The sequence below is a fragment of the Gorilla gorilla genome, chromosome 14, assembly GCF_029281585.2.
Source record: "Gorilla gorilla gorilla isolate KB3781 chromosome 14, NHGRI_mGorGor1-v2.1_pri, whole genome shotgun sequence".
Taxonomy (NCBI): Eukaryota; Metazoa; Chordata; class Mammalia; order Primates; family Hominidae; genus Gorilla; species Gorilla gorilla.
Window position 1 is genome coordinate 103,167,921 of NC_073238.2, and position 21,634 is coordinate 103,189,554.

Genomic DNA, 21,634 nt, shown 5'->3' on the forward strand with positions numbered 1-21,634 from the left:
ACACACATAAACAAAGACATATTCACACAAATATGTATGTTCATGTGTAAGAAACACATGCCCCAGGAACAATCTTGGAAAGTTTCTATTAGTAAAGTAACAACCATGTTAACAGTCTTTTTTGTTTTTATGCCAGAAAATAATATGATCTCATTTAGAAACAGTTCAATTTTTCAGGTCTGAATCTCAGAATTTCACAGTTTGAATGTATTTTAATAGGCATTTAAGGCCGGGTACAGTGGTTCATGCCTGTAATCCCAGCACTTTGGGAGGTTGAGGTGGCCTGATCACCTCAGATCAGGAGTTCAAGACTAGCGGGCCAACGTGGTGAAACCCTGTCTCTACAAAAATACAAAATTTATCCAGGAGTGATGGTAGGTGCCTCTAATCCCAGCTACTTGGGAGTCTGAGGCGGGAGAATTGCTTGAATCCAGAAGGCAGAGTTTGCAGTGAGCTGAGATCGTGCCATTGCACTCCTGCCTGCGTGACAGAGCAAGACTCTGTCTCAAAAAAAAGGCATTTAAAACATGTATACTGCCAACCAAGAAGAGACAAAAGACCAAAGGCAAAAAGTGCCTAAGATAAGGTGTTTATTGGGGTCTTAGAAATTACAATCTGGGACATACAGATATGACTAAAAGCCAAATTGTGTTCTGAAAAAGGAAGGAGTTTAGGAATATTTAAAAGAACCCTGATGGTGTATGACAGGTTTTTTTGAAAGAATTATCATTGGTGGAGGTGGTTAGGTTAGTATGAGTCCATACTTCATGATTGTTGCTGTTCAGGAATTGCAGTGCTGGTGAAATTTAGCTGTTGTCCAGAATGTGGTTGTGGTGATACGGCCCAGTTGAAATACTCAAGGCAAGCTACAGTTTTGCAAGGTCATGCAGGGAGTCCTTCTTAGAATGGCTTCCAGGCTCCATTTTAGAGCTCTGAACCACAGATGTCATTTTGTATATACAATTTTACAATACATTGTGGAATGGCTAAATTGAGCTAATCAATATATTCATTCCCTCACATAATTATCCTTTTTTAATTGTTAGAAAACTTTACATGTACTCTATTTGTAGTTTTCAAGTATACAATTTTAACTATAGTCACCACATTGTACAATAAATCACTTGAACTTATTCCTCCTAACTGAAATTTTGTATCATTTGACCAACATCTTCCCACACCCCCAGACCCTTTGGGCATTCTATAATGTATACATATTTCAAAACAACAATGTTGCACAGAAGAGATATATATATACACTTTTCGTTTTTCAATTAAAACAAATCTGCACCTGTGAGAACCTTCAGTGGGTTGAGCTGTGCTGAGATGAGAACTCCTGATTTTACACTGTGTTATTTCTTGTATTCATGGAAAGAAGCAATATACTATATGTTTTAATTTTTTAAAAGACATTCAATCTGTCTGCCTAGTGTTTGAGTTGATTGTACCATATTAACTTCAGAGAGATCAACTTGCTTTTTCCGCTTCACTGTATCTCAGAGCCACATCGTCCATCATCTTTTGTTTTGTTTTGTTTGTTTTGTTTTGTTTTGTTTGAGACAGAGTCTCACTCTTCACCAGGCTGGAATGAAGTGGTGCAATCTCAGCTCACTGCAAGCTCCGCCTCCCAGGTTCAAGGGATTCCCTTGCCTCAGCCTCCCGAGTAGCTGGGACTACAGGCACATGCCACCACACCCAGCTAATTTTTTTTTTGTATTTTAGTAGAGACAGGGTTTCTCTGTGTCGGCCAGGATGGCCTTGATCTCCTGACCTCGTGATCCACCCACCTCGGCCTCCCAAAGCGCTGGGATTATAGGCATGAGCCACTGCACCCGGCCTCCATACAACTTTTAATGTTGAACAATTTTTACTTGAAGTATGCCTCCTTTTCCACATTTGTTATATTAATTAGATTAACATCTGGTCATAGCCCTTTTTGAATCTCCATTCTCTTTATTATTTAATATGTACAATTATTTAATATGTGTCTTGAGATATAGAGCTAGAAAACAAGACTACTATTTGTCCTTTTCTAAATTGCAGCTAGTATGCCGTTTTAATAGCTGTGATTGAAAAGTGTAATGGACATAAGCCCCTCTGGTTTGTTTGTTTACGAAATAGAAATATATGTATGTGTGTTTGACTGTGTTTTGAATATGAAGATAAAACAGGGTAGTTCTATGGACCCCTTCATGGTACTTGTGAAGAGGTTGACTCATTTACGCAGTCCACAGCTCTCAACCCCTCATGGGAACGGGAGCATGCAGGTGAGTGAGTGCAGCAGCCAGGATGAACTCCAAGTGGCCCTGCAGCAGCATCTAGGGGGATACCCGTGACCCCAGACACCCAGACAGCATGTATTAGCTTTGCCATCCACAGATGGTTTCAGTGTTTAACAGCTCAGTGGAGGGTCAGGGTGACAGCCTTTTGCACCCTCCATCTTGGTATCTGAGTTCTTGTCCTGGCGTCCAGGACACACGAATGGATTGAAGGGTGGTGAATGTGTAGGATTTTATTGAGCAGTGGAAATGGCTCTCAGTGGGATGGGGAGCTGGAAAGGGAATGGAGTGTGAAGGTGGTCTTTCCTGGAGTTCGGCAGTCTGCAGCCAAACTCTTCTCCAAAGTCTCACTGTCAAGCCATTCCTCTGAAGTCGAGATGGTTCTCTCCAACGTCTGCCTGCTTTTTCTCCACTCTCCCTCTCTTCTCTTCCACTTTTCCACTCTGTTGTGCTGGTGCCCCTCTGCCAGTGGAGCCTAGGGTTTTTATGGGTACAGAATGGGGGGTGGGATGGGCCAAAAAGCAACATTCAAGTAGGAAAACAGGAATGCATGTTCTCACTTTGGGGCATTGTTCCATGCTTGAGGGTGTGGCCCTTACGGGAACCACCTTCTTCTACCCAGTATTTCTCTGCCTCCTGTGCATATCAAATATGCATAAATATATATGTCTGAACCCTTCTTCAAAACAGCTTAATATATTTAGATGATAATCGGCAGAGAAGGTTTTTATTACCTAATGTCAAGTGGCCTGAAAATTATTTGTAAGTGGTACTTATTTGCACTAAGTATCTCTGATTCATACTTACACATGTAATGGTGTACATCTGAAGACACAAGATATCATTTAACTTTAATAGAGAACATACACATATCTGAAGATATAAGATATCATTTAACTTTAATAGAGAACACAGACATTTTCCTTTTTACTTTCCTATCTTTTATTTGCCTGATAAGGTTCATTGTGCAGTCTTGGCCTTACTGTGAATTCCCACCAAACCCAGCCAGAAGATTAAATATAAACTCTGACACAAAAACATTGCCTCCTTTTTATCTCCCACTGAAAATAGTAGAATGCTGAAGTTATACTCTTGTCCTCTAACATCAGACTGCCTGGGTTCGAATACTAGTTCTTAGCCTCTTTTTTTCTTAACCTTACTGTGACTCAGTGTCCTCAATGGTATAAAGTAATGCTATTGGCACCCAATACATAGGGTCATTAAGAGGCCATGATATGCTTAACATATGAAAAATGATACTCAGTATAATATCTGGCACATGGTAATCTCTCAGTAAATATTGGATTTTATCCTTCTTTAAGTCGTCTTCTATTGATATTTTATTTTATGGTTTCTCCAAGTATTTCCTAAAATACCATCACTTGTGATATAGGTGAACAGGAACCACTTCCCTTATTTAAAATATGATGAAATATTACTCTGTGAAAGATGAAGGGATGTGTTTTATTTCTTCTTTAGAAAGGAAGAACCTACATCACTGGAGATGAAGGTAGAAAGTGATTGAAAAAGATGCATCAGGGAAATGCAATTATATTTCATATTTTTTAGAAAAGCAATCAGAATTACCATGTCTGATTCCCAAGAAGAAACAACAGAGTAAAGAAAATCTCCTAAAGACAGACCCACATCAAGTTTGACAAAAGCCTGTATATTCAATATGCAAAGTTTAGAGCAATAAAATAGCATAATTGTGGAGGGAAAGGAAAATACTCTGAAACCAAAATGTTGGAAATTCACGCTCGTTATACTGACTTCTCTTTAGTCATGTGACCTAAATTGTTCCTGTACTTTACTTCCTTTATCTATATAGTGAAGAAAATAATGTTTATATTGGAAGTAAGTTAACATTTGTAAAGTGCCTGGGACAGTGACTGGCATAAGGTAAGTGCTATGTATGTTTTTGTTAAATAAATAATTTGAAAGGGAAACTGATTTTAAAAGTGCTAGGACTAGTTTTCAATTTATTTTGTAATATGAATCATGGAATTTGGACTTATAGGCAGTTGGGAGATTTTGGACAAAATTTCTCAGTAATTAGCATAAATTAGCATAACATAAGTTGTGGAATGCATGAAACAATGCAGAGCCTCTACTCTACAGATATTCTAACTCAAATGAGAAGTGGTTTGGGCCTGGCACAGTGTTTCACACCTGTATTTCCAGCACATTGGGAGGCTGAGGCAGGAGGATCACTTGAGCCCAGGAGTTCAAGACCAGCCTGGGCAACACAGTGAGAGCCCATCTCTATTAAAAAAAAAAAAAAAAAAGAGAGAGAGAGAGAGAGAGAGAGAAATGGTATGAATCAGGAATCTAAATATCAGCAAATACTAAATAGTTCTGATCCTGAAGGTAGATCAGTATTTTTAGAAAACCTGCTCTGAGATCACAAGAACCAAGTTATACAGCTAAAATCATTGTTTTTATTTTTCTTTTTTCCCCTATTTCACAACAACTGGAGTTTATTTTTCAAACAGTAAAGAAGAAAATTGAAACATTCTGCTACAGAAAATACTTCTCTTTTTTTCCCTTAATATAATCAAGTAGTTTTCAGCTTTGTGGATTTTTGCCAGCTGTGTTTAGCAGAGGGTAAATCTGACCATGAATAAAAAAAGAAATACTTAGAAGGGTGGAATCCCTCTTCCACTCAAGCTGAGAAATATAAATGTGACCTCCTCCAAGTTGTAGTTGAAGCGGAAAGTGACTTTACGGCTTCACAACTGATAAACAAGGGGAAGTACATGCTGCTGCAGAGACTTGACGGCCCTAATCATGAGGGCACAGATACCTCCAAACCAGGCTGAGCCACCAATGGCAAGCATTTCACTGAAAAATAATTGTTGACTCCCAATAAAGATTTTTCTGTCTCTTGAACTTCCAAACAAGCAAGTTTTTGGAAATATCATATGTTTGCTTTTTGAACAGCACTTTCAGAATTTTTGAAAAATAGGACAAATTTGTGGCATAAATTTATTTTAAGAGTATTTGTTGGCTTTGTGCAGTGGCTCACCCCTGTAATCCCAGCACTTAGGGAGCCCGAGGTGGGCAGATCACAAGGTCAGGAGTTCAAGACCAGCTGGGCCAACATGGTGAAACCCCATCTTTGCTAAAAAAAAGATACAAAAATTAGCCGGGCATGGTGGCATGCACCTGTAATCCCAGCTACTTGGGAGGCTGAGGTGGGAGAATTGCTTGAACCTGGGTGGTGGAGGCTGCAGTGAGCTGAGATTGCAGCACTGCACTCCAGCCTGGGAGATAAAGCAAGACTCCATCGCCAAAAAAAAAAAAAAAAAAAAAAAAAAAAAGTTTTTGTTAACCACAGAGATTATAAAATGCATGCAATATTACATCTTGAACTGCACGTAGTTACTGAAAAGTTATGCCTCCAAAATATTTTCACCTCCTCCAGCTGCTGAACCTGGAATTAAGTGCTTTTCTGAATTCAGTTCTCAGATTTGTTGTTGAAAGAACTCTACTAAGTGAAATGTACTCATTTGTCTCTGCTTCAGGAAACTCTAGTTTCTCACGATAGCCAGTCTTTCTAGAGACTTGCACTGTGATCTAATGAGCTCATAGTCCATACAATTTCTCACATGCAAGATATTAAATCCCCGTGTGTTTGTGTATAAACCATGGTTCCTCCTGAACAAATTCTTCCCCATTCCAAAGCTTGAAATGGGGAAAAGACTTAATCTACTTTTTGTTCTAGTTCTCTAATTCTCTCTTTCTCTCTCTTCTTTCTCTCTTTTTCAGAACGATTCATTGATTGCAAAACACACTATAACATTATCGCCTCATACTGTGTACTAATGCAGACATGGGACTTATATTTACAACTTTACTTTCTAGACTCAGTTCCCAGGTTAATTAATCAAACATGGGTGCCTTAGCTTCTTGGGACCCTAGCCCTTCCTCAAGTTAATCTGCTATTCATAGAAAGAATTATAGTGTTAAAACCCAGACTGGTCCCTGTTAATTTCTGCCTGTCAAAATTATACCCTTCCTGTGATGCCATCTTGTATTATTATCCTTTAACACTTGGATCTTGAGCCAATTCTGTTCTTTATCACTTTAGAACACTGCAGCAACTATTGGCATTTACCATTATCTGCTGAAAATATATAATAATCTCTGTCTTTTGTTCACTTACTTGTATTAAAATATTTCCTAAAATTGGAATTATTCTATATTACTTTCTTTTTATCCCCAGTTTGTCTTTGAGTACATATAAGTGGTAAGTACGTATTCATTTAAATGCATTTGATTTACATTTATACATCATGCTATTATTTTAAATGTATGACTTCAGTTGTGCCAACTCAAGCAAAAACACATTCTTATACTTGAAAATGAAATATAAATACAATTTATGCATACATGTATCTTACAGAAATATAAGATAAATACATGGAAAGTTATGTAAGAAAAAATTTGTTTTGTTATTAAGAATAGATAGAAAATTACCCTGGATTTTAACAAATTGAACTTCACTTTTGTGACTGAATTAAAAAGATTGCTCAATTTACGGTAGTATTGAATTCAGGTTGCACAGTTGCATACTTTCTCATAGTAATGATGATAGGTGAATTGCGGAGGAATAATATTTGCAATGTAGTTTTTCAATGTAGCATATGTGAATATTGGTGCTTGTGTAAGAATCTCCGTTTACTCACATATGTGATGTGCAACCTTGGCCAAGTTATTTAACCTTTTTTGTGCCTAAATGTCTTCCTTGATAACAGGAGGATAAAATAGCACCTAGATCATATTTTAACTGTTAAAAATTACAATTATAACTTAAAACACTGCATGCTATACTTATAGCCCAATAAATGCTAGCTTGTTATACTATTATATAATTCTATGTATAATTATTATGTATTAATATAATATATATTATAATATAATATATATATTATATTATATATATTATATTATAATATATAAAATATATTATATAATATTATATATTATTATATATAATATATTATTATATAATATTATAATATATATTATATATAATAATATATATTATAATATAATAATATATAATTATTATAATATAATAAAATAAAAAGATTATTTTTTACACTATTACATACCAGTCATTGGTCTAACTAGTATATAATAGTGTAACAAGCTAATATGAATGTCCCAACAGTTCTATAAAAGATATTAGTTATTCAATAAATGTTTAAATGCCAAGTTTCTCTTATTTATTCAACCACCAACATCTTTTAGACTGGGGGTCAAGAAATGTCACTGTGAGTAGCAATTTGAAAAATGAGAAGGGGACACTCATAAAGAAATTTACAGTCAGAATTTTCTGGGGAGTAGAGACATCAGTGCCTTCAAAGATCACAAAAATAAAAAATAAAAAACATGGTATGCTTGAGGATCAGAGTGAAGCCTGTGGACTGTAGTGAGTGTGTAAGAGGGAGTGGGGAAGCAATAAGGCAGGGGTCCTCTCTGTACTGCCTACAAGGTCATGGGAAGAAGTTTAGATTTTATTTTAAGGCAATAGAATGCCATTGGAGGGTTTTTAAGAAAGAAAATAACATAATCTGATTTGTGTGGTACAATTTCACACTGACTGTAGTGTGGAGAATGGATCATAGGAGTGGAAATGAGAAGGCAAAGACATGTGTTAGGAAGTGGTTCCAGTTATCCAGATGTAAGGGGTGATGGCTTGGTTACAGACTCAGAGGATACATTTGGGAACATTGATTTACTCAGAAATGTTGGTTCAGAAGAAAATCCCATCCTTAGTAATTTAATTAGCACATTACACTAATTAATAAATTACAACATGGCCCTACTGCACAGAATTAGAGGTTAGAAAGATGAACAGGGCTGAAGATAGCATTTGACAACTGGTGTATCAGATTACAACTGTGTGACACCATGTCAAATATCTAAGACTTGAATGTTGAAACACATAGTATTTTGTATTTCTTCTTCATCCTTTTTATTTTCTCACACAGAATGATTTATTTTCACTGTGTAAACACATGAGTGGCAGATGCAACCACTGTGAGAGTTCAGCAGTCTAGGGAGGAGTGGGAAAGTAGAACTTTTGGAAAATAAAGTGAAATGTTTGAGTATTCATATAAAATTAGAAGGTTTTAGGGAAGAAAACAGCCACTTTTTCTTATAGGAACAGTGGTTTGGTTACTGATATTTAAATTAAAAGTCTTTAAATTATGTACATTAAATCCATGAGTTACATTGATTTGGATATATTGATAACAATAATTTATGTGATTGTAAGCAAATACAAAATATTTACTTACCCATATGTTACCTAGAAAAAACCAGAATTGACAGTTCTGTTTGTTTTTACAGACATTTATTGAAGATTTATAAAATACCAGCCCTAGACTATGCCCTCAAGGACTTTACAATCTTCTGAGGAAATCAGGCATAAAAACTGATTATTTGTATGTAATATGGAAAGTGTTCAAGAACAAGAAGACACAAAGATCACCCCACACCACAGCAGTAATTCTTTCAACCTCTTCATTCAGGGAGGATTTCATAGAAGAGACAGTACCTAGGGTCATTCTGGAAGAAATGAGCATGAGTATGGCTGGCGAAGAACAGAGATAAGGGCTTTCCTAACAGGGATTAGCATAAGGAAAAGAAAGATGGCCTGAAAAATACGTTGTATAAAAGGAAATGACAAATAAATGCGTATTATAAAAGCATGGTGAGGAGTTGTGAGATGTGATGCTACAGAAATATCTAAGAAAAAACTTGTATGCATTGTCTCATTTCTCTCCATGAGAGGGATTCTCTGAAGAGTTATAAGCAGGTAATGCCTTTAGCATCTATCTACAAAGGAAATGAAAATAAAAAACATAAGATCATTCAGCAGTGCTTTTACAAAATTTAATATTAATCACACCTATATCTACACAAAAATTTTAGAATATCTACATTTAATAATAGTAACTAAATATGACTAAATATGTGTATATATATAAGCTTTTATATACACACATGTCTATATGTATATATATACAAATAAATATATGTGCTAACATTTGAGATTATAAATGAACGCTAACCGTGCCTTCAATACTTTGCATATCTTATCTCATTTATGTCTCAACATACACTTAGTTGATGCTCTTTTTATGCTATTCGATAGCTGCCAGAACTGTGTCTTAGATTTGTGTGAACTATATATAGCGAAGTGTAACTAGCTATGCAGTTCTACATATGGAACTCTTGCTCCTCTAATGCCCACTCTTTCTAAATCTAGCATTTGAGTATTATTAATTTACCAAATGTACTGTACACAATCTGTGGAGTATTAATTTGCTAGGGCTTTTGTAACAAAGTTCCATGATCTAGGTGGCTTTGTCAAAGAAAAATTGTACTGGACAAGTTAAACAGGGAAGGAAGACTTTATTCAGGACTACTCTAATAGGAAAGAGAGAATTGACTCAACTTTGCTGAGAAAACAAAAAGTGAGCGAGTTTCTAGGTACTAGGGTGAGCTAATAAAAAAGTATTGGAGGAGGACAGAGGGCAGGTTGGTCAAGATGAGTAGGTCATCTCTGTTTGCTAATTGCTACGTAAAACAGACTCCTACTCTCCCACAGAGATGGGGGAGTGGAGGTAGGGGCCCTAATCTGATGTTTACATTTCAAAGGGGTGGCTCCCAAGTCCTTGAGAAAGAATTCATGGATTATAAAACAGGTAAAGGAATGGAAGAAGATTTATATCTCAAAAAAGAGAAAAAAATTTAAATTGCACATTTAAGTGAATGCTCTAAGAAAATTCTATAGTCAGGAAGAATGCTGTCTAAAGTTTCATCAAGCTGAGCAGAAAATTACGGCTTTCTTGATCAGTTTAAGTGATAGGAACTTACTGTCTCTCATCTCTGGAGGTTAAAAGCTTGAGATTAAGGTGTCAACAGAGTTGATTCCTCCTGAAGGCTGTGAGGAGGAATCTGTTCCATGCTTCTTTCTCAGTTTCCGGTGCTTTACTGGCCATCTTTGGCATTCCTAGTCTTCCACGTCTGCCACTCTTTGCTTTTATCTTCATATGGGCTTCTCCATGTGTGCATGCCTATGTCCAAATATCTGCCAGACATATTGGATCAGGGACCTACCCTATTCCAGTTTCATTGTAACTTTGTTAATTATGTGTATCTGCTGTAACCCTATTCTCAAAGTCACATTCTGAGGTACTGGGGGTAAGCACTTCGGTATATAATTTTTCTTTTTTTGCCTTTTTTCTTTGTGATAGTCTTTATTTTTTAGAACAGTTTCAAGTTCAGAGGAAAATTGAAAAGATGGTACAGAAATTTACCAATTACTCCTGCTCCATACATGCATGATCTCCCCAATTATCAACATCCCCACACCAAAGTGGTACATTTGTTACATTGATTAACCTACATTGACATATCATTATCATCACAAATCCTTAGTTTAAATCAAGGTTCACTCTTCTTGTTGAATATTCTATAGATTTAAAAAAATATATAATGACATGTATCCACTATTATAATATCGGAGAGAGTATTTTAACTGCTCTATAAATCCTCTGTGCTTCTCTTATTCATCCCTCCCTTCCTCCTAACCACTGGCCAACACTGATCTTTTTACTGTCTTCCTAGCTTCATCTTTTCTAGAACATTATATAGTTTAAATCATACAGTAAGTACCCTGCTCAGTGTGGCTTCTTTCACTTAGTAATATGCATTTAATGTTTCTACATGTCATTTCATGGCATGAAAGTTTATTTCTTGTTACTGTTGAATAATATTTCATTGTCTGGATATACCACAGTTTATCTATCTGTTTACCTACTTAAGGGCACCATGGTTATTTCCACATTTTGAAAATTATTAAGTAAAACTGCTATAAACATTTGTGTGCTGGGTTTTGTGTGTGTGTGTGAACATACATTTTCAACTCCTTGGGTAAATGCCAAGAAGGGTGATTGCTGGATCCTATATTAAGAGTATTTTTAGGTTTTTAGGAAACCATCAAACTGTCTTCTAAAGTGGGCAGACCATTCTGTTTTCCTACCGGCAGTGAATGAGCATTTTTATTGCTTCACATCCTCTCCAGCCTGTAGTGTTTTCAGTGTTTTGGATTTGGGCTATTCTAATAGGCGTATGGTAATAGCTTGTTGTTTTAATATACATTTCCTTCATGATGTATGATGTAGAACATTTTATATGTTTAATTGCTATCTGTATATATTCTTTGATGAGGTGTCTGTTAAGGTCTTTGGTCTATGTTACTTTCTTTTTTCATTGTTGTTTTTGTTTTCGAGTCGGAGTCCCGCTCTGTCGCTCAGGCTGGAGTACAGAGGCGGGATCCTGGCTCACTGCCACCTCAACCTCCTGGGTTCAAGCAATCCTCCTGCCTCAGCCTTCAGAGTAACTAGGACTACAGGCATGCACCACCGCACCCAGCAAATTCTTAATTTTTTGTTGAGATGAGGTCTCATTCTGTTGCCCGGGCTGATCTCAAATTCTTGGCTTCAAGTGAGCCTCCCCACTCAGCTTCCCAAAGCGCTGGGATTACAGGCATGAGCCACCATGCATGCCTGTTATCTTTTAAACTTATGAATCTTGGTAGGACACAATTCAATCCGTTGTTTTTACTAATGAGTTAAATGGCACATTTAAAAATGCAAATGGTTCTCTACATGTTGATACTAATGTTTAAGTGGATCCTTACTGCAAGGTAAGACTATGAGTCATTAGGTTTCATTCATAATGAAATGTAATATTTATTATGACTAATGTTTTTAATTGCATGTGTAAATACATTACTTAGCTTATTTTTGAGAGATAGACTATAAATAAATATTCAATATCAAACATTATAGTAAAATTTGTCCTGGTTCTAAAAATGAAGACTGATTAGTTTTTTTCTTACATATATTTATTATTTATATAACATAATAAATATATTATTACTAGGTGCCTTAAAACCTCAAATAACTTGGTTATTAAATAATTTTTGCTTGTGCAATTAAATTCTAATTAATGCATATGAGGTATATTTCCAATTAAAAATATAAAGTCAAGAAGAAGAAAACAAAATAATATGTGTAATTTTCTTAAATATATAAATTTCTTAGTTTAAGTAATATTGGTTAGAAAAATTATGCCAATGTTATCTCACTGTAAATAATGTATTTCTGTGTAAATACTTTTGTGTTATTCTTGTTATTTTCAGTTAATAAAAGTTTTTATGAAAGTAAGGTCTAAGTTGTTCTATCATCTTTAACTATCATAAAAAGTTGTTGCTGTTTTATTTTTCTTCTTTGTCTCTAAGGCATACTCCAGTTCAACGGGAGATGAAAAACAACAGGAGATGATAGAGCAATGGAAGGCATTACAGGTGTGTGTGATTGATTATGTCAACAACAAAAGCAAATTTGAAGAGGAAGGTAAGAACAGAGTAAAGTAGTTAAAGATGTTTCAGTACAACCCAGAAGGTGAAAACTGTTTTATGAAGGGTCAAACTGAGTGGGAAGAAAGGAAGTTTTTGATAACAAAGAATACAGTTTTCAAGAGTTTTTTAGAAAAAATAAGGAAAAGTAGGCAGAATAAAATAACTTGAAAGGCACTATAATTTTTATTTTGATATGAAAGATGATAAAGGTGTAATTGCTTTTTACTATTAGCCATTTTATCTTTAATTAACTTTATTTACATTTTTAAGAATTTTGACCTCATATTCACCTTTGGACTATGACATTAGTTTGCTTTCAAAATAACACATCTGATAGTTCTATTTTAGAATCAGACATTAAAGAGGAAATGAATGTAAATTAGACAGATGATGTAACATTTTCAGCTGAAAGTGTTTGTATAGCTGAAACTATAATAATTGTATTATTATTATACTACAGCTGATAGTATAATATAATAATTTTTAATAATTATTAAAGAGTACAGAAAAATGACAACTTTATTCTGCTTCTGAAATTGTCACATCAAAGTATGGAAAACGCTGACTTTTCTTAGGAAACATTTTTTTTTCCACAATATTGCCAATAATCTATTAAGACATTATCCTTTATAGCCCGGATCCCCAACCCCCGGGCCACAGACTGGTACCAGTCCCTGGCCTGTTAGGAACCAGGCCACACAGCAGGAGGTGAGTGATGGGCAAGCCAGCGAAGCTTCATCTGTATTTGAGGCTGCTCCCCATTGCTTGCATTACTGCTTGAGCTCCACCTCCTGTCAGATCAGCAGCTGCATTAGATTCTCATAGGAGCACGAACACTATTGTGAACTGCACATGCGAGCGATCAAAGTTGTGTGCTCCTTGTGAGAATCTAATGCCTGATGATCCATCAGTGTCTCCCATCATTCCCAGATGGGACTGTCTAGTTGCAGGAAAACAAGCTTAGGGCTCCCACTGATTATACATTATGGTGAGTTGTATAATTATTTCATTTTATATTACAATGTAATAATAGAAATAAAGTGTGCAAAAATGTAATGTGCTTGAATCATCCCCAAACCATCCTCCCCCTCCTCGTCTGTAGAATAATTATCTGGAGTGAAACTGGTCCCTCATGACAAAAAGGTTAGGGACTGCTGCTTTATAGGATAGATAGATATTCAAGCAATAGTATGCTAGTCTGCTGGGATTGCTGTAACAAAATACCATGGACTGGGTGGCTTTAAAAACAGAAATGTATTTTCTCATAGTGCCGGAGACTGGACTTTCAAGACGAAGATGCTAGCAAGGTTGCTTTCTGGGGAGGCCTCTTCTCTTGACTTGCAAATAGCCATCTTTCTTCTGTGACTTTGCCTGGTCTTTTCCCTGCATGTGAGTGGAGAGGGAGAACTTCGGTGTCTCTTTATCTTCTTATAAGGGCACCAGTCCTATCAGCTTAGGACCAACTCCTTATAAGGTCATTTAATTTGAATTACCTCATTAAAGGCCCAATATCCAAATACAGTAATATTGGAGGTTAAGGCTTCAGCATATGAATTTGGAGGTGGTGGTGCATAGTTCATTCCATAACAGACAGCTTGATAAATTTACTGCAGTGGTTAATTTAAGAACCCATGTTGGCTGGCTGTAGTGGCTCACGCCTGTAATACCAGCACTTTGGGAGGCCGAGATGGGTGGATCACCTGAGGTCAGGAGTTCAAGACCAGCCTGGCCAACATGGTGAAAGCTCATCTCTGCTAAAAATACAAAAACTAGCCGGGCATCATGGCATACGCCTGTAATCCCAGCTACTCGGGAAGCAGAGGCAGGAGAATAGCTTGAACCCGGGAGGCGGAAGTTACAGTGAGCTGAGATCTTGCCACTGCATTCCAGCCTAGCGACAGAGCAAGACTTCGAAAAAAAAAAAAAGAAAAAAGAACCTATGCTTTTCTTTTCTTTCCTTTTTTATTTCTTAGCTTCCCTAGAATTTTTTTTCCTTTTGTTCCAAGATCTCTCCTTAAAACATCAGTTGTCAGGGTCATAGAATAGAAGGAAGAGGAGAAATATCTCTCCCTTTAAAAGTGTGGAAGCTGGCCAAGGTTGGCGGATCACTAGAGTTCAGGAGTTCAAGACCAGCCTGAGTAACGTGGTGAAATCCTGTGTCTACTAAAAATTCAGAAAGTAGCTGGGCATGGAGGCATGCGCCTGTAGTCCCGGCTACTCCAGAGGCTAAGGTAGGAGAATCACTTGAACCCAGAAGGCGGACATTGCAGTGAACTGAGATCACACCACTGCACTCCAGCCTAGGTGACAGAGCAAGGCACTGTCTTAAAAAAAAAAAAAAAAAAAAAAATATATATATATATATATATATATATACATATGTGAAATCTGGAAGCCATTATCCTCAGCAAACTAACCCAAGAACAGAAAACCAAACACTGAATGTTCTCACTTACAAATCGGAGCTGAACAATGAGAACACATAGACACAGGGAGGGGAACAAGACACACTGGGACCGGTCGGGGTGTGGGGAGCGAGAGGATTAGGAAAAATAGCTCATGCATGCTGGGCTTAATATCTAGGTGGTGAGTACATAGGTGCAGCAAACCACCATGACACACATTTACCTATGTAACAAACCTGCACATCCTGCACATGTACCCCAGAACTAAAAATAAAAATTAAGAAAAGGTACATTAGCAAAGTTTCACTTATTTTGTTTCACATATGCAACTCATTGGCCATAATTCAGATGCATGTCCCCACCCTCCTGTGAGGAGGTTTAGGAAATAATATTTATTCTACCCTGTAACACAGCAGCTAAAAAATCAGAGGTCTTTTTCACTGGAACAGAAGAGGAGAGGAGATGAGGAAAAGCAACAAGGAATCTTTAACATTCAAAGAAAATGAAACAAAATATTTTATTTTTGCAATTATTTAGCAGCAAGTGCCATAAAATAAAAAGATCGCAAAAAGTCAGAGCTTGGATTTGAGTTCCACTCTGCTAATTATTACCTTGTAATCTTTAACAAGTAGTCTACAATGAATTTTATCATAATTTAAATGTAAATGATATTTATAATTATTTTTATAATTACAAATGAGGCAATATTTGGGAAAGTAATTTGCAAATGCCAAGCCAATTGCAAATTGATGTGCCGTATTGATATTACATTATGGTAGTGTTTAACTTACTGGATATACACACACGATGACTTTATGGTGCGCTCAAACTTTTTTCAATAAATTTCATAGTGCTGCTTGATGCTGATAAAATTTTCCCTTAATCAAATTCATTTTACTTCATGAATCCCAGAAATTCTAAGTTGGGTATCGCTATAAAGCACCAGTCCTCAACTTAGAATTTCTGGGATTTATGACGAGAATAGCCCTATTCTTCACACACACACACACACACACACACACACACACACACACAAAGGCTGATGGGGCCTTTTTCTCTTTTTTTTAGTATAATAACAGATAAATTTTTCAAGATTTAAAATTTTCCTGTTAAGAAAATTAAATATAGGCCTAGAAAGTGCAGTGGAATAGTGTTTTGTGGGAAAGAAGATTTATCTAACAAAGTCTGACTAAATCATCAAATTTGGAGCAGCCCATTATAGGGGTATGAGAAGACTGTGTGTCAGTTTCAAGCCTATTGAAAGAATTAGAGGCTGCTCCTGGGAATGAACCTAGTGTAGTGTTTATATCAAATTTTGCTTGGTTTGCATTGTGAGTAAATAAAATATACATTTATTAACTATGTTGCTAATGTGGCAACGGGAACAGAGAGAAAAAGAGGGGATATCACCTGTTAATTAACGTTCTTAGTTCATAATTATAAAAATTATCATTGTAATAAAGATATTTTGATGTTAGCGTTTGTTATTGAATCCATATTCTGATTTGGTTTATGATTTTTTTTGTTCCAAAGTACAAAGTAACATTTTAACATAATATAAAACCATCCTTAAGATCTTATTAGTAAATAATAGTGGAGTGATTGGTCACAGAATACCTGTTAATAAACAAATTACATGGTTGTAGAAATGTCACCCATGTAAAGTTTTCTAGCCACAGCATTTATTCCCAGACATCACTTGTTACATCTCAATAGTAATTGACATTTCATTAGACAATATACAGTGTCTCACACCTTTCACCTGGCATTTTGAGTCCTCCTAAAATACAGGAAATGCAACCTTCTTGAATTAAAATAGATGCATAATATTGTGGTAACTAGATTAAATTAGAAAATAAATAAAGTGAGCAAATTATTTTTTGTTACTAAGTAGAACAATATTACTATTTTGTGGAGTATTTTACTTTTATAGACATTTGTAATTTGTCCATCACAATTTTTTGCTTTATCATTTGTAAGTTGTTTACAATAGTACTTTATCTTCCTTAAGTATACCAATAGGCCAGATAATTTTTGACATCATTCTTGAGGCCATTTTCTTGAATCTCTGTTGTTTTATATTTTAATTATTGAGCTTATCCTTATCTTTTGCAACCATGTCAATTTTGATAAGTCTATACCTAAAAGCCGAGCATCTGATGATTCTAACACAATAGTCAAATGCACTGGTTTCCTGTGTCTCTTCCTTTGTCTTGGTTATTCTTTCTACCATGATAAGATTTTTACCCCTCTCAACAGTATTTCACCAGTGGAATTTGTTCCTTACCCTTTTAACATTCTTCTTTAAGGAACACATATTTTGTTGAATGAAAAGTTAGAAAAAAAAAGAATTTTCTTTTCTCTCATCTAATAAAAGTCAATAATAAATTTTGAATGCTGTAACTGATAAAATTATAGATTTTACTTTAAAATTGCTCTTATGGGTGCCAGATACTCCTCATTTTTAACTACATTTGTCATTACTCCTTGTTTTACTATAATATAAAACATACCCTCTGTTAACTCAGACTTTACTTCACAAGTCATAGAATCATTGTTTTTCTTAAGTCTTCTAATTATTAAATTATCCCAGAATTCACTTCATGTATTAATATGTGTGTGAGAGACAGCATATGTATGTTTTCCAAGAAATATTAGGTTATATGCTACACTGCTGAGCTAAATTCATACAAATTTGCTATAAGTTAATACAATATTTTCACATAAAAGTAATAGCTAGCATGAGTACAGCTAACTTAACCTGTGTTTTTTTGTTTTTTTTTTTTTTTTTTTTTTTTGAGACGGAGTCTCGCTCTGTCGCCCAGGCTGGAGTGCAGTGGCGCGATCTCGGCTCACTGCAAGCTCCGCCTCCTGGGTTCACGCCATTCTCCTGCCTCAGCCTCCTGAGTAGCTGGGACTACAGGCGCCCGCCACCACGCCCGGCTAATTTTTAGTATTTTTAGTAGAGACGGGGTTTCACCGTGTTAGCCAGGATGGTCTCGATCTCCTGACCTCGTAATCCACCCGCCTCGGCCTCCCAAAGTGCTGGGATTACAGGCGTGAGCCACCGCGCCCGGCCTAACCTGTGTTTTTTACAAATATTTTAAAATATATATATAAAAACAAAGTTAAAATGATGACATTGAATGAGCATTCCCTTCATCTCTGAAATATTTTGCAACTTAAAAAAACACACTTCATATCCGCACTGTTGGAGTCTTTCGTGTCAGATTACAACTGGATGTGTTTCTTTTTTAGTTATTTACAATAAAACAAACAAGGAAAAATGGAATCATATTGAATATTGATCCAATAGTGTAGGTTTCATCTTTATAGAGTTGCCATCACTAATCCTATCTTCAACGATATGGTGTATCTGAGTCATGTATCTAGATTTAATTACTTATGACACATTTTATATTGATCTATTACATTTTCTATGCCTTAGGCACTGCTTTTACTTTTATGACACTCTTACTTATGCCAGTGTGTTTCCACAAAACAGATTTTGCCTCTGCACTTTACAGTACAATATAATTTCTTTCACTTTAGATCATTTTATATTCTCTAGGAAATTCAATTAGCAGTTTGCTGTTCATGTTATCATGATGTTATCAAATCTTTATTAAATATGAATGTATAACTTTTTCCAATAACAAACATATATTGTTTTATATTGGATATAATTGAATGAATTTCCAGAAGTCTTAAGGTAGATATTTTATTATTATTTTTTGCAAAGTTTCTACTTGATGGTATAGTGGCAGTTGAGAAATATATTAAAATCAAATAACAATGTAATTGACCAATTTGTATGGGAGTCAGGCTAAGGTTGAATTGTCTCTTATTTTTATGATCCATGAAGACAGAGTTCTTTAGATTATTTATTATGGCATGTAAATATGCCTAAAAGAGAGATGCCCACCTAACTATGGTATTTTTGCCTGGATTTGACACTTACCATATATACTTTGCTCACAATTACTATTTAATTACCTAAATTTGTGAATAAATATGTACTTCTCAGTAGTGACTGCCTTATTCAACTTTGTTCCTTCATTAAAATTAACTCAATTATTGTCATGTAATAGGTGCTCAATAGTTGTAAGTTATATTGAATTAAATTGCTAAATAATCTCAGCACCAAACGTATCTAAATTATAACTGTACCAAATGGGTATATCATGTGTAAAACACTACATAAAAGATAAACTATCAGGGTATGTTACAAATTATTTAAGACAGGTCTAAGAGAAACATGAAAGCAAGAATATGTCTGAAAGTATCACATCAATGATAAACAGCAAAGGAAAGTGGTTGTTAAGTCATCCAAGTTGAAGAGGCATGTATCAATAATAAGTAAATACCACTGGAGCCCAAATAATGAATTGCTAAACAAAGAATAGTAAAGATTACAATTCGAATGTCAAGGTCAGTAAAAATATTTAAATATAGTACTAACTGCCTTAAGAATTGTAATAGTGAACTTTAAAGAATAATTATACTTCAAAAGCCTCTAACTAAGGGTGTTGGATATTATAAACTCTCTGAAGAAAAGGAGAAAATGATGGAAGAACATAAACATTGTGCAATAACTTTTTTGTTTGTTGTTTTTTGGGGGGGATCACAAATAGCATTTAGTTTGTGTATTCAATATGTGAATGAAAGTTTATCATTTCAAACATCCTTTTGTGCACCAATATATTAAGGTATGAGTTTTAGTACGGAGGTTTAGTCCAAGCACAAAACTTACATTGAACATAGAAAATCTATCCATTCCATGTATATTATTCTGTTTATGTAAACCTTCATGATTTATATGTTTACACACCAATGACTAAGAAACTGTACTTTTTACTGTGCTTCAGGGATTTTAGGGTTTCAAGCAAAATTTAACGTCTTGTTACTCCTAAGTTAATCTTGTTCTTTATATAAACTCTGTGTGGTGTGTAATTCATAGCAACTTGAAAAGTAAATTTGTGCTACTGGGTGAAATAATGGCTCAATGAGGAACTTTGTATATCAACACTATAATATATATTCATTATTATCCATAGGTGGGTAGTGCAGTTTGCAGGTTTTCTTAGCCATTAAATGATCTTACTTGTTTTATTGTTGTTGTCATCGATAATGTTCTATCTAACCAGTAAGTCATAAAAAGCCAGAGATGCCTAAGAATAGCTTTTTTGAATCCCAAATAAATACACATATGTTTATAGAAATATGTATACATATAACCATATATAATTACATATAAACATTATTAAATGTTATATAATTAAAAGATATGTATTATGTATAAAACATATTTACATCTGTATAACAATGACTTATAATAATAATTTTTTAATTTTTGAAATTAAGAAAAAATGGCATACAACCCTACAGAAATTTAGACAAAATGCTTCCAATGGCATATCACAAGAGGATGCCTAAATGACCAAGAAACATATAAAAAGGTGTCCAGCTTCAACAGTCATAAGGAAAATGCAAATTCAAACTGGGAAACCACAGCACACCCACCAAAATGGCTGTATTTTAAAAAATAATTTTAAAAAAGTTTGAAAGGTTAACAATATGGTGTGTCAAAAATCAAATGCAATTCCAAAGCACTGCTATTGGAAGTGAATTGTATAAGCATTTTGAATAACTGTTAGACATTATCTATTAAAATTGAAGACATATATATTCAATGATACAGTTATGCTTTTTCTAAGTATGTATGCCACAGAAGCCTGTACAGAGATCTTCCAAAATACTTATAGGATAAGGCAGAGGTAGTTTATAGCAATTTTATTTATAATTTTATGTATACATGTGTATGCCATAGAGTTAAACTATTAAAATAGTATAATGCATGCAAAAGAATAAATCTTTCTAAATAGCAAATGTACTTCAAAAATCCCAAAAGAGTGATTGATACTCAGCATATCAAATATTAAATAATAATGGCAAGGCAAGAGTAAAATATATATAGGGACTAGGGCCAAAACCAACACACTCGCCAATGGAACAGCTGGACAGCTCAGAAATAGACACATGCATGTGGGAAACTTGATATGAAATAAAAGTGTCACCATAATATGAGAACATGATTACGATGTCTTAATTTTTAAAACAATTACTAATATCTGGAATGTACAAAGAACTAGAAATTGACAAGAAAAAGAAGTGAAATACATTATGGAAATGAGCACAAGTAATAAATAGGAATAGAAAGGAAAAGTAAGATAACTAAATGCTATATATGTCTATGTTTTGTGTTGCCGCTCATAAGTTGATTAATGAAAATTGAAACAACATGATAGTACCTCAAAGCTGTCAACTTGTAAAACTTTGAATGTTGAATAACATCATATTTTGGGAGATTAGTACTATTTTCCAATGCTGCTGAGCATTTGAACTGGTAAATACACAAACAGTTCCCTGATTTGCCATGGTTTGACTTACTTACAGTTTTTTGACTTTACAATGGTGTGCAGATGAAACACATTCAGTAGAAA

At 34.9% G+C, this 21,634-nt stretch overlaps 1 long non-coding RNA gene across 1 annotated transcript in view; it reads left to right on the top strand.

Annotated features, from left to right (window-relative positions):
* Positions 1-21,634, top strand: part of LOC129526153 (uncharacterized) — a 47,821-nt gene that overhangs the window by 2,513 nt on the left and 23,674 nt on the right. The window contains exon 2 of the long non-coding RNA XR_008670768.1: positions 12,607-12,672. This is a non-coding gene — a long non-coding RNA (uncharacterized lncRNA). The remainder of the gene's footprint in view (positions 1-12,606; positions 12,673-21,634) is intronic.